Raw genomic sequence first — 10,506 nt, forward strand, 5'->3', positions numbered from 1 at the left:
GAGTGCAAGTAGGATCCGTATCATATAAGGGAGTTTTACCATTTGCACTACTTAAGGAGTTTTTACTTAAAATATACAATTTATAAAGTCCCACATATAACCTTAGGAGCCGCACTCTTCTGGATAGAAGCTATACCGCTTCCTATTAGTGACCCTGAGCTTCGTTCTACATTTTCCAATGCGACAACCAAGACTAATGTTGACAAACAAAAGTCAGAAAGCACAATTAGTTTCTGAAGAAATGAAAAAAAAATTCACTTCATCCTACAACAAACCAGCTGAATGCGTATAGAGCACAAAACAAATAAAAGGGAATAAAAACCACCCTTTTAATCATTGGTTGGCAAGTGACACAAAACCCATGGGTCACTCAACTCCCCACAGCCTCTTCTATCATCTCAACCCCCAAAATAACCATTCCTCAAGAACGAACTCATCTTCTGCTCCTAATGGTAAATACAATCTCCATAACCCACACAAAATCACTATTAATTCACGTACCTTTCAACACGACCAGATTATTACATAAATCACTACCTTTCATAGAGAAATTTGATATCATACCGGAAACAAAATGCCACCACTAGAAGGGAAAATAAAGTTATCCCAAAATCGTACCTTTCGAATAATAACCCCTTAAGCTTGGATGCTTAGAAAAAATCTGCACACAAGATCCTTCAATCTCACCCACTTCCCTACTCTCAATTATCTTTATCCAATCCCTAATAATCAAATCTTCATTATTGCCTGCATTCAACCCTAACAATTATTGCAGGTATATATACATACAATATTGACAAATATTTTTATATGAATTTATGCTCGAAATTGTTCACAATTTCTTAATTAAACTAATATGAAAAAACATTTAAAATAAAAGAAAGGAAACAGTATAAAAAATAGGGTTTAGTAACTTAAATTTTATGTTTCACTAAAAAAAAGATTCAAGAGAACAGAAAGCAAAAACAAAAAAAAGCACACACAAAAACGTTTTCATAAACTGTCTCAGTCATATTCTAAAGGACTGTCACGTCAGCAAATACCCTCAACATTTCAACACTCTTTTCGAAACACTCCTTTGGTACCCACCATTTATTTTTGCCCTCAAATATATAATAAATTTTACCTTTCACCCAAAAGAACTGATTGACGGAGAACAGAACGCAAGAACACAAAAAAACACACACTTTTTCATGAACTGTCCGTTTACCCTCAGCAGTTTTCAACGCTCTTTTTGTTACTCACCATTTACTTTTCCTCTAAAATATATGTATATAAATTCAGTGCTGTGCTCCTAAGGAAGAAGATAAATTTTATGTTGTACTCCTGAGAAAGAAGGCAAATTTTGTTCGTCACTTTTTGTTTAAGGTATGGTTTTCTTTTTTCTTTTTGAAAGATTTGTTTCAAAGGCACTTACAGATAAAACATTTATGGACGATTTTGATTTTTTTAAAAACACTTATCCTCGCGCTTTTTAATTTATTTTTGTACTTTTCAAAGATTTTTCTATCATTTTGATTGATGTTGGTTCAAGGAAAAAGAGAATTTAAAAATTTGCAGATAGTAAATTATTAGGTCAATTAAACATTTTTTTAGTTTTATTAAACACTTATTGATGATTCTATCTTTTTTTCTTCAAATTTTTTATTTTGTATTTTTGAAAGATTTTTCTATCATTTTGATTGATGTTGAATTAGGGAAAAAAGAATTTAAAAATTTATAGATAGCCAGAACGATGGATAAACAAAACTAAAGAAACTCTTTTTTAGATGGCCAATATTTGGTGAAAATGGTGAAAACGTGAGTGATGATATCCAACAAAATAATATTTTGGAAGTGTTCAACAATGGTTATTTTGAGAATATTCAAAATATAGTTGTAGCAGGGGATGAAGTGTAAGTGTTTCTTAATTATTCATAGTTTTCCCTAGGGATTTTTCTTTCAAAAATGGATTTGGCAAGAGTTTAATTTTTTTCTTCTTCTTTTCTTTTGGCAATTAGTCATATCGTGGGATTACAAGAAGCTCCTGGGCATGAAATTGAGGTTAATTATAACCAGTTTGGGGCAAATCCTCCTCCTGAAATGAATCCAGTGGTAAATTTTCATTTTCTTTGTTTTGTTCATTTTTTTATACTTTGTTAGAAGTTTAGTCCGATCTAATTTGTTAAACATAAAATATTTCTAGTCACTCCTAAAGCAAATGTATGATGCTAAGGTTCATGTTAATCACATTTTTTCAGGAAAAAAAAACCCAGATTTCTTTAGAGTAGCAAAAACAAAAAAAAACCCAGAATTTAAAGTCTATTTGAAGATGGCCACTATCATTTTGAAAAGAAAATCAAACCTGTTTATTTCAATACAAATGAAAACAGAATTAAAAGACCCTACTTTTTGAAGTTTATTTGATGATGACTAAAATAATTATAATTTTGAAAAGAAAATCAAAAAGTTGAAGCCTAATTATTTCAATAGATAGATTATTAGGTAAATTAAACTAGTTTTTTTAATTTTATTAAACATTTATAGATGATTCTACCTTTTTTTCTTCAAATTTTTTATTTTTTAATTTTCCAAGGTTTTTCTATCATTTTGATTGATGCTGGTTCAGGAAAAAAAGAATTTAAAATTTTATAGATAGATAAACTTATAGGTAAACTAAACTAACAAATCTTTTTTTTTTAGATGGCCAATATAGGTGGAAATGGTGAAAACATGAGTGATGATATCCAACAAAATAATATTTTGGAAGTGTTCAACAATGGCTATTTTGAGAATATTCAAAATATAATTGTAGCAGGGGATGAAGTGTAAGTGTTTTTTTAATTATTCTTAATTTTCCCTAGGGATTTTTCTTTCAAAAATGGATTTGGCAAGCATTTAATTTTTTCTTCTTCTTTTCTTCTGGCAATTAGTCCTATGGTGGGATTAGAAGAAGCTCCTGGGTATGAAATTGAGGTTAATTATAACCATTTTGGGGCAAATCCTCCTCCTGAAATGAATCCAGTGGTAATTTTTCATTTTTTTTTATTTTGTTCAGTGTTTTGATACTTGGTTAGAAAATGTATTACTCTCTGTAAGTTTTATCTGACCTAATTTGCTAAACATAAAATATTTCTAGTCATTCCTAAAACAAATCTATGAAGCTAAGGTTCATGTTAATCACTTTTTTTAACAAAAAAAGAAAGAAAGAAAAGGAAACCCAAATTTCTTTAGAGTACAAAAAACCCCTAGAATTTAAAGTCTATTTGATGATGACCAATATCATTTTGAAAAGAAAATCAAACCTGTTTATTTAAATACAAATGAAAGTAGAATGAAAAGACCCTACATTTTGAAGTTTATTTGATGATGACCAAAATAATTATCATTTTGAAAAGAAAATCAGAAAGCTGAAGCCTAAATATTTCAATAGAAATGAAAATAGTATTAAAATAACTTTAGATTTTGAATTCCATTTGAAAAGAAACATCACTTTGAATAGAAAATCATGAAGTTGAGGGCTGTTTATTTCATTAGAAATGAAAATAGTATAAAAAAACTATATTTTGAAGTCCATTTCATTATGATGGAAACAGAATACAATGAGAAATTAAGCCATTTTCTCCTTACTATCTCGATCACTTGTTGATGTTTTATTTCTCAAGAGGATTATTTTGCACAAAGTAATGAAAATTCTGGCTCCCCTTTATTGTATAATCCTCCATCCCCACAAAATTCACCGGGTTCGGAATCATCGACGAATGCTAAACTCGATCATATGAACTGAGCAAGTGATCTTCTTATGGCGGTCTTGATAGGAGCTGATCTGAACAAGAACAAAATCATCGAACAAGCTGTGGAAGCCATGGAAGAGCTGTTTAAGTTGGCAATAATGGGTGAACCACTATGGCAACACAATGGAAACGGTGGAATGGAGACTCTAAATGGGTTTCAATACTTGAGGGAATTCGGTAGCTTTGATGCAACAATGGAAAAATTTGGAGAAATAAAACAAAGAAAATGATAAAGAATATAATGGAGAAGAGAGATAAATTTTGTATGGAAAAATTCTTTCAAATAAGCTTTTATTTCAAGCACACAAGTTAATTATTCTTCATCACATACAACTCTTTATATAGGAGTTGTAACTGACTATTCATCTATATCACTATATGCTAGGAGTTGTGACTATTCATGCATGTGTGTATCCTTTCATATTCAAGCCTCTTAACTTTTCATCTTCAAGTCTCTTCACTATTCATATTCAAGTCTCTTCACTCTTCTAACTTTTCATAATTTATTTGTGCAAGGTTAATTTAATTATGTGCCAACACCCAATTTGTAGTTGAATAATTAATATTTGGAGAAATAAAACAAAGAAAATGATAAAGAATATAATGGAGAAGAGAAATAAATTTTGTATGGAAAAATTCTTTCAAATAAGCTTTTATTTCAAGCACACAAGTTAATTATTCTTCATCACATACAACTCTTTATATAGGAGTTGTAAGTGACTATTCATCTATATCACTCTATGCTAGGAGTTGTGACTATTCATGCATGTGTGTATCCTTTCATATTCAAGCCTCTTAAATTTTCATCTTCAAGTCTCTTCACTATTCATATTCAAGTCTCTTCACTCTTCTAACTTTTCATAATTTATTTGTGCAAGGTTAATTTAATTATGTGCCAACAATGCCTCCCTTAAATTAAACTTGCTTTGAACTCCCAACCTTTCAACATTTTTCTTGAAGACTTGTCCACTTAGAGGCTTTGTGAAGATATCAGCCATCTGATCTTCCGTCTTGCAATATTCAACTTGAACATCACCATTATTCACTAGTTCCCTCAAGAAGTGATATCGAATGCGAATGTGTTTTGTCCTTCTATGAAGAACTGGATCTTTTGTGACCGAAATAGTAGAACTATTGTCACAAAACAAAATTGTTGACTTGCTTTGCTTCTGCTTAAGACTTTCCAAAATTCCACGTAACCAAATCAATTGACATTCTGCATAAGATGCAGCGATATATTCAGCTTCTGTAGTCGAAAGCGCCACAATTGATTGTTTCTTTGAACTCCATGAAACTGCACCACTCCCAAGGTGAAAAACATAACTAGAAGTGCTTCTGCTATCATCAATGCTTCCTGCTAAATCACTATCCGTATAACCAATGAGATCAACTAATGTATTAGGTTTATAGAAAATTCCATAATCAATGGTTCCCTTTACATATCTCAATATTCTCTTGGCAGCCTCCCAGTGATTGGAGTAAGGTTTCTCCATGAATCTACTCACCAAACTAACAGCAAACACGATGTCAGGCCTTGTCGAAGTCAGATACATTAACTTCCCAACCAAACTTCTGAATATGGTGGAATTGACAAGCTTTCCTTCACCCTCTTTAGATAACTTCAGACCTGTAATGCATGGAGTAGAGACTGGATTCGCATTTTCCATCATGAACTTTTTTAGAACTTCCTTTGCGTAGCTCTCTTGTGAAATAGAAATTCCTTTCTTGGATTGATGAACTTCAATACCAAGAAAATGATGAAGTTCTCCCAAATCTGTCATCTTAAATTCTGCCATCATTGAGTGCTGAAATTCTTTCAACATCTTCACATCATTTCCTGTGAAAATAAGATCATCAACGTAGAGACTAACAACCATGAATCTTCCTTGATAATTGCCTTTGATGTAGAGAGTATGCTCATATGGAGATTTCTGGAATCCACACTTCTGAAAATAAGAATCGATTTGGCTGTACCAAGCTCGGGGTGATTGCTTCAACCCGTACAAAGCTTTCTTCAACTTGTAAACTTTTTCTTCTTCTCCTTTTTTGACAAACCCTGATGGTTGATCAACATAGACTTCTTCTTTGAGAACACCATTCAAAAACGCAGATTTTACATCCATTTGGAACATTTTCCAATTGTTTTGGGCAGCAAGAGAAATAAGTAACCGAACTGTCTCAAGTCTTGAAACTGGAGCAAATACCTCTGTAAAATCTTCTCCTTCCTTTTGTTTGTATCCTTTTGCAACCAGTCTTGCCTTGTACTTGTTGATAGAGCCATTCAGATTCATCTTTGTCTTGTACACCCATTTGACTCCAATTGAATTCTTGTGCGGCGGTAAATCTGTGAGTTCCCATGTATCATTGTTTTCAATTGAGCAAATCTCTTCTTTCATGGCTTTCCTCCATATTTCTTCTTGATATGCATCATCAAAAGAAATTGGATCTTCTCCTGCAAAGAAGGCAAAGAATACAACATCATTTTGCACAACTTCATCCGTTACATCATATAACTCTTGGATGCTTCTCGTTTTTCGGATCGGGCTGGATGAAGAAGAATTTGATGAAGAACTTGGGGAAGTAGGAGGATTTCCTACTTGAGCAACATCTTCAGCATTCTCAATTACTGCCTCTTCTTCTTCTTCAAGTTCAAAAGGAAAAATTGGCAAATTTTCCTTTTCAACTTCTATATCTTCAAACATGGAATTTTCATCAAACCGAACATCTCGACTTATCACAATCTTCTTTGTCACCGGATTGTACAACTTGTATGCCTTACTTCTTTCACTATAGCTAATAAAAATGCATTTCTCTAACTTGTCATCCAACTTGCTTCTCATTGCATCTGGAATATGAGAGTAGGCAACACTCCCAAATACTCTAAGATGACTAACACTAGGCTTTATACCATACCATGCCTCATGTGGTGTGCAATTCTCCAAGCTTCTTGTCGGTGATCTATTTATAAGATAAACTGCACAAGAAACAGCTTCAGCCCAAAATCTTCTTGATAACCTCTTCTTCTTAAGAAGACATTTAGTCATTTTGATAATTGTTCTATTCTTTCTTTCACACACACCATTTTGCTGAGGTGTATGGCGGACTGTCATTTCATGCCGGATGCCACTATCTCGGTAATATTTCTCAAATTTTTTTGAAAAATATTCACCTCCACGATCTGTCCGTAAGGTGTTAATTTTCAGCCCAGTAAAGTTCTCCACTTCTGCCTTGAAATCTTTGAATTTCTGAAAAGCCTCTGATTTTTCTTTTACACAATACACCCATAACTTTCTTGAGTAATCATCAATGAAAGAGATAAAATAACGATTACCTCCCAAAGATGAAATTGTCATTGGACCACAAAGATCTGAGTGAATAAGTTGCAATGGTCTTCTTGCTTTCCACGATGATTGAGAAGGAAAAGTAATTTTGTGTTGCTTTCCAAGTTGACATGCTTCACAAATATCATCAAGTCGATTGATTTTTGGTAAACCTCTGACCATCATCTTCTTTGAAAGCATCTCCAAATTTCCATAGTTCAAATGTCCATATCTATCATGCCATAACTTTGAAACTCCTTTATGAGCACCAATAAAACAAGACATATTCTGATTTTGAAGGGTAAGAGAGAAAAGATTATTTGATGCCACTCCAACTCTAGCAACAACCTGATTTTTCCTTGATAAATAGCAAGCCGTGTCACGAAAATGAATATCATACCCCTTCTTTAAAAGATGCCCAACACTAAGCAGATTATTTTTAAGACCGGGAACAAAATAAACTTCAGACATTTTCTCTACCCTTCCTTGCTTTGTTTTGAACTCCAACTCACCAACACCGCTAACTTTGTAAGCATTGCCATCTCCTACTTTTACTTCTCCACAATCAGATTCAAAGAACTTCGAAAATAAATTTTTGTTACCTGTTATATGCTTGCTAGCACCACTGTCTATGTACCAGACATCATCAATCTCTCCACCATGAGACACGAGCAACAAAGTTTCTTGCTTTTGCTCTTGATTATTTTGTACTATATTAGCTTCATTTTTCTCTTCTTTCTTGTACCAGCATTCACTTGCCAAATGACCAGGTTTGCGACAATGATAACATTCAAAATAGCCACGACCTCTTCCTCTTTGATTTCCACGTCCACGTCCTCTTTGTGATCCTCTAAAATTCTGACTTTGGCTGGCTTCTTTCCATCTATTCTCCGTGCTTGTATTTTCATCTCTTTGACGAGCATTTGAGCCTCTTCCTCTAAAATTTCTTCCTCTTCCACGATCTCTCCCTCTTTGATTTTTAAATTCTCCTTTCTTCTCATTTAGAGACAACTTTGACTGGAGTGCTTGATCTAGATCTACTTCCTTCTTCTTCTTGTTTAATCTTTCTTCATGGGCTTGCAACGAACCTGTGAGTTCATCAATAGTCATGGTACTCAAGTCCTTTGATTCTTCAATGGCTACCACAATGTAATCAAATCTAGAATCCAAAGAACGGAGGATTTTTTCAACACCACGACTATCATCCATAGTTTCACCATTTCTTTTTAATTGGTTGACTATGGACAAAACTCGTGAACAGTAATCAAAAACTGATTCCGACTCTGTTTTTTGCAATCTTTCAAACTCCCCTCGAAGAGTTTGCAACCGAACTCTTTTCACCTTTTCATCTCCTTTGAAAGAATTTTGTAAAATCTCCCATGCTTGTTTTGTCGTGGTGGCACAAGCTATTTTTTCCCATGCTGCTTCATTTGATTGAACTCCTTGATATATCCAAAATAAGGCTTGTTGATTTTTCATCCTTGATTTTCTTAAACTCTCTTTTTGAACTTGTGATAATCCTTCCTCCTCTTCAGCCTCAACTTCATTATAACCTTTTTCAACAATCTCCCAAACTTCTAGAGATCCAAGAAGAGCCTTCATTTGGATACTCCATTTGCCATAATTTTCTTTGGTTAATTGGGGAACGGAAGAAAAAGGAATAGAATTGTTCATTTCAATCGAACAAGGCTCTGATACCAATTTGTAGTTGAATAATTAATATTTGAAGAAATAAAACAAAGAAAATGATAAAGAATATAATGGAGAAGAGAAATAAATTTTGTATGGAAAAATTCTTTCAAATAAGCTTTTATTTCAAGCACACAAGTTAATTATTCTTCATCACATACAACTCTTTATATAGGAGTTGTAACTGACTATTCATCTATATCACTATATGCTAGGAGTTGTGACTATTCATGCATGTGTGTATCCTTTCATATTCAAGCCTCTTAACTTTTCATCTTCAAGTCTCTTCACTATTCATATTCAAGTCTCTTCACTCTTCTAACTTTTCATAATTTATTTGTGCAAGGTTAATTTAATTATGTGCCAACAATTGTAATTGCTTTCATCTAATTGTAAATGGAGTTTTATCAATAGAAGACCATACAGCAGGGCCACCATTTTCATCCTTAAGAAGTTCCAGAAACACAGGATCAGCAACATCAATCATACAGCTTTCCTCGGACCCAGAGTCTCCTCCTCCATCTCTAATGGTAGAACCCGTATAGGCTTCATCCATGAGTGCAAGTAGGATCCGTATCATATAAGGGAGTTTTACCATTTGCACTACTTAAAGAGTTTTTACTTAAAATATACAATTTATAAAGTCCCACATATAACCTTAGGAGCCGCACTCTTCTGGATAGAAGCTATACCGCTTCCTATTAGTGACCCTGAGCTTCGTTCTACATTTTCCAATGCGACAACCAAGACTAATGTGGTGGTCCACAGACTCTCATTGAAACCAGAATACAGGCTCGTTCAATAGAAGTTAAGAAGGATGAGACTTGAAATGCTGCTGAAGATAAAAGAAGAAGTCAAGAAACAATATGATGCTGGCTTTTTACAGGTTTCTAAATATCCGGAATGGGTAGAAAACATAGTCCCGGTACCGAAGAAAGACGGCAAGGTACGAATGTGCGTAGATTATCGTGATTTGAATCGAGCAAGTCCTAAGGATAATTTTCCTTTGCCACACATCGATACGTTGGTGGATAACACGGTAAAACATTCTTTATTTTCATTCATGGATGGTTCCTCGGGTTATGATCAAATAAAGATGGCTCCTGAAGACATGGAGAAAACCACATTCATGACAATGTAGGGAATGTTCTGCTATAAAGAGATGCCATTCAGATTGAAGAATGCTGGGGCAACATATCAGAGAGCTATGGTGATGCTGTTCCATGACAGGATGCACAAAAAAATAAAATTTTATGTCGATGATATGATTGCCAAGTTTCGGGGAAAAGAAGAGCATGTTGGGAACCTCAGGAAGCTGTTCGAAAGATTAAGAAAGTTCCAATTGAAGCTTACCCCAGCCAAATGTACGTTTGGGGCTACCTCAGGAAAACTACTAGGTTTTATTGTCAACGAGAGTGGCATTGAGGTTGATCCAGATAAGATAAAGGCCATATAAGAACTGCCACCTCCGCATACGCAAAAAGAAGTCAAAGAATTTTTAGGAAGGTTGAATTACATTGCTCGATTCATTACTCAACTTACCAACCAATGTGATCCAATTTTTCGACTCCTTCGAAAGCATAATCCGGGAGAATGGAATGAGGAGTGCCAAATAGCCTTCAACAAGATAAAACAGTATATGTCTAATCCTCCGGTGCTAGTACCGCCAACCCCTGGAAAACCCTTAATATTGTACCTGACCGTGTTCGAAAACTCAATGGGTT

General features: G+C 34.0%; 1 long non-coding RNA gene across 1 annotated transcript; it reads left to right on the forward strand.

The window, feature by feature from the left end:
• Positions 1 to 977: 977 nt before the first annotated feature.
• On the forward strand, positions 978 to 3,020 carry LOC121213822 (uncharacterized). The gene is made up of 4 exons (XR_005909276.1): positions 978 to 1,368; positions 2,001 to 2,094; positions 2,683 to 2,807; positions 2,913 to 3,020. It is a non-coding gene; the product is annotated as an uncharacterized lncRNA (long non-coding RNA).
• The last annotated feature ends 7,486 nt before the right edge of the window (positions 3,021 to 10,506 follow it).

Source organism: Gossypium hirsutum, chromosome D01 (genome assembly GCF_007990345.1).
Source record: "Gossypium hirsutum isolate 1008001.06 chromosome D01, Gossypium_hirsutum_v2.1, whole genome shotgun sequence".
Lineage (NCBI taxonomy): Eukaryota > Viridiplantae > Streptophyta > Magnoliopsida > Malvales > Malvaceae > Gossypium > Gossypium hirsutum.